This window comes from Arvicanthis niloticus, chromosome 10, assembly GCF_011762505.2.
Source record: "Arvicanthis niloticus isolate mArvNil1 chromosome 10, mArvNil1.pat.X, whole genome shotgun sequence".
Taxonomy (NCBI): domain Eukaryota; kingdom Metazoa; phylum Chordata; class Mammalia; order Rodentia; family Muridae; genus Arvicanthis; species Arvicanthis niloticus.
This window is the reverse complement of record NC_047667.1, coordinates 36,830,012-36,834,452: the sequence shown is the minus strand read 5'-3', so window position 1 is coordinate 36,834,452 and position 4,441 is coordinate 36,830,012.

Sequence of the window (4,441 nt, the reverse complement as noted above, 5' to 3'; positions counted from 1 at the left end):
CCCAGCATATCCTAATAGACTCCAGGTCAAGTCACTTGTGGGACCTGTTTCCCAATGACTCTACCACTCTCTTCCTGCCCTCTTAAAGCAGAAATCTTTCGACATTGCAAACTTAACATGGGAGTCATGAGCTTCACAGCAAAACCAACTCTTGGGAAGAGAGGAGGAGAGCTTTAGGGCCAAGGACAAGTATATGGGCTGCTTGGCAGGAATCTGACATTGGCCAAGCACAAGGAAGTGGGTTCCAGGGAGGAATCTGACAGGCTAGACAAAGAAGTAATTTCAGGCAGGAATCTAAATTTTAGGCTAGTACAAGGACGTAGGCTTCAGACATGAAAAATACTTTGGACTAGGACAGGGAAGTTGGCTCAGATATTTTGGTCATCCTAATAAGCCCTTAGAAACAGTGATCATGGGAGTGTTCATAGAATTTTGTTTATTGCCTAGCTTTTTCTTTGACTATTTGTATTTATTGTCTTGCTTGTTCCTTGACTATTTGCATCTACTGTATTGCTAGTTTCTCAACCTAGAACTGACCTTAATACTTGCATGTAATTAAAATGGTATAAAAACAAAAAGGAGGGGAGATGGTATAGGGGGTTCTAGGGAGGAGAAATCCAGAAAAAGAATGGCATCTAAAATTTAAATAAATAAAATATCCAATAAAAAGAAGAAAAAGAATACATATATGAGAGTATTAGCACCCATCCTCTTAGTTATCAATTCCAAAAATATACATTTGCGTATTTCTTTGATTCTTTTTATATAAAAATAGTATAAAAATTAAGATATGCTGGTTTAGGTAAAAGCTATGGCAGGCTTTTCCACATGGTTAATTAAATATTCCTAACATCTTTGTCATTAAAGAGCCAGACCCATGTTGAACATTTCCAGTTTCACTACTGTATTATTTTATATTTTATTAATCTGCTACATTACTTTTTAAATTTGGCTTTATTATAATATTTAATATGTATTTGCCTTTGTTTATATACCTCTTTCGTCTCATTCCCCTCCCAAGCCCCATCCACTGTCTTTTTGTCCTTCTCTGTTCATGAGAGCCTATTTGACTTTTATGTCACATGTGTTTTGTTACATGCTGAAAAGACATGTAACAAAATGGCTAGATATGAAATTAACTCAAAGAAATCAATAGCCTTCCTATATACAAATGATAAATGGGCAGAGGAAAGAAATTAGGGAAACAACACCCTTCACTTCTCTGTATCCAGTTTTATGTAGAGATCTTCAAGGTACTTGAAGTTTTGTGCAAGGTGATAAATATGTATGTATTTGCATTTTCTACATGCAAATTAGCTAAGCACCAATTGTTGAAGATGCTTTCTTTTTTCCATTGTATGGTTTTGGCTTTATTTATCAGATTCATGTACTACTTGTTTAAAAAAGAAAATTTTATATACTTCTGCATAACTCTGAAGAATATGTGTGCATGTATAATAAATTATCATTTAAGTCAATATTAATTTAAATTAATTTAAATATACAACTTTGCATACAAGTAAATATTAATTTAAAAAATAAACATTTTGCTTCAAAGTTCAGGCAAAATGATATTTTTAGATCTTAATTATTGAATTATTTTTATTGATAATCTAAACATACATTCTGAAAAAAAAATTGCTAGGAGGTGTATACCATGTAGAATAAACTCATGGCAAATATGTATGTAGTTATTTTAAATTTTAAGAACAAGACACATGAAGAGATTTGTTACAAAGCCATGTGTGCATCTTGTATTTATTTTTAGGCTCTTAGGATTAGAATCAAGATAAATGAAGCAAGGAGGCCACAGTTATTGATGGGCCATTGAGTGCACACATTTACATAGACTTCCTCTTCTCAGAGCCCTTTTATAAATCAAAGTTTATTTTATCATCCCTAAGTAAGGTTTATATTAGCAAGTCGATAATTATTCATTGCCAAACTCTGTAAACTGGTCAAGCAGACACAAAATGTACCCTTTAAATCTCTTTGATTAACATCAATGAATGCACCACAGTCCTCTTTGTTTAGAAAACTATTAATATCTGCATTTGTTGCTAGGTTCAAATGAACCATTCTTTGATGTGTATTCACAAATAGCTAAGTTTAGCTAATTCTTGGTTGTTTAGCAAAACAATTTCCCAAATGACTTCCTTAAAATGTTTATTTTTATAATTTCTGGTTACTTAGAAATTTGCTCTCTTCTCTCATTTTCTACATGTCTCTCCCTCTCTGTTTCTCACCTTGAATAAGCGTTGGTGATTTCTTATGTTTAGTTGTCAAAAATGCACCATTTATCTACTTTCATATTCATTCCCAAACTAAAAGTCTGTATAGCATCATAAGAAAAGAACATCAAGGTGTAGCGAGATGAAATTGTTAAATGACAAGTATAGTCAGAAAACTGCCTGTTCTTTTATGTAATCAAGATTGGCAAGAAAGAGAGAAGAGAGAGGAACATTAAAGAATTGGTATATAATTATGGATAGATAAAAGATACATTCAAATATTTTACTGTGTAAGACTAATACAGTTAAAAACTAAAGACAAATATTTAAATTTTCCTAAGACAAAAGAAATGATAAAAACTAAAGGAGAATGAAATGAAAATTATGATGAAATGATAATTATTTTCTTCATCATTATACATTAGGTATATGTATAATGTGGGAATGGTAATTTGAATAACAATAGCCCCCATGCGTTCATATGTTTGGATGTCATATGGTTCTCAGTTGGTATACTGTTTAGGAATGATTAGGAGATATGGTTTGTAGGAGGTGTGTCATTGAAGGGTGAGCTTTGGGTATCAAAGTCCTAAGCCAGGCCCATTCTCTCCCCATCTCAACCTCTATCCTGTGAGTAAGATAGAAATTCTCAGCTACTGCTATAGCACCATGTCTCTCTGCTTCCATGTTTCAGGTCATGATGATCATGGATTAACCTCCTATAACTGTAAGTAAATGATTTCTCTTGCAAAATGACCCTGGCATGGCATTTTTTTTTTTTATGGAAATAGAACAGTAACTGAGACATTTGGGCTGGATCTTGAATTGTTCAAAAAACAAAAATAAATTAATTTAGCACACACATCTATCTCCCTCTGCTTTCTGAATACAGATGCAATATAACTAGATACCATGGCTTTCCTACTGTGGTAGACTGTAACCTGAAAATCTGGTCCAAAATATGTCTTCTTTTGTAAGCTGATTTTATTTAGGGTATTTTGTCATGGAAACAGAAAAAATAACGAAGTCTTTTTTTTTCTCATAGACAACAACTTATAAAACTGTTTCAGGATGACACAATGAAAGTGCCTACTTCTTACTATTGTTGAAACAACTTATTTCTTTTGGCTCAGAATGATTCTGATCCTAAGATAAGATTGTAGTTGTCTCTGGGCTATATTATCAGATGGTCATCTCCAGTATTAAATATTAGCTACTGCTATAGTGTACTCATTGACTCAATACTGACAACAAGTTTTTAAAGGACATCTCATTTTATCAAAGTGTCTGAACTGTCCAGAAAATTTGTTATATAATGTCAAATTTACTTCTAGAAATATGAATCTAAATTTCAAGTGCATGAACAGTATATACATATATTCATACTATTTTCCTTTTTAGACATTGAAAGTCACATTTACTTTGTTTTAGAGTCTTGACAAAACTTTAAACTATGCATTTTGGGGGAGGAGTGATTGTTGGCTTTTAGTTTTGGTTGGCTTTACAGAAATGACATTCCTGCATCAGTGACCTTAGTATGTAGATTATGGGTCCAAGATATATGTATTTATACTTCTAGAAAGTCTCTAGTGTGTGTGGATGGAGCTGAGGGGGTCATCTATGAACAAGGTTGAAAATGCCTGAGCTCTCATGCCCTCACGGATTACATCTTCTTAGTGGGAAAGAGGGAGAAAAGGAAGGTTACAGGCAAGAAACAGAGTAAGATTAAATCAATTCATGACTCCAGGGCTGGGTCATTTGACCATTTCTATCTCATGAGTCTGGACTCACAGTGTCACCTCTGAGTATCAGCATTTCTACCTAGACACAGGCCTAGCAGAGACCTGTCTCTGTTTTGTTCCTGTTGTGACTGACAGAGTCACAGTTTGTGATTTCCTGGTTTCTATGCTCTACGCACTAATAATACTGAGTAGATTACTTACCTGAAGCATGAATAATATATTGAAAGATTTAGAATAAATCATTATACTTTAAGCTACTGGAATTTTGTTGTTACTTTTTAACAAATAAGCTATATCACATCTATGGCTTTCTAAAAACCACACTCAAATAACCATTCAGAATGAAAATTGCTCATTACTGGCTCTCAGCTCATGTTTCTTCTGAGAACTGTATGTGCCTTGGATCACTATGTTTTCTAAAGAGTCTTGGTGTTTCCTTGTTAAACACATTAAACAGACAATTTAGTG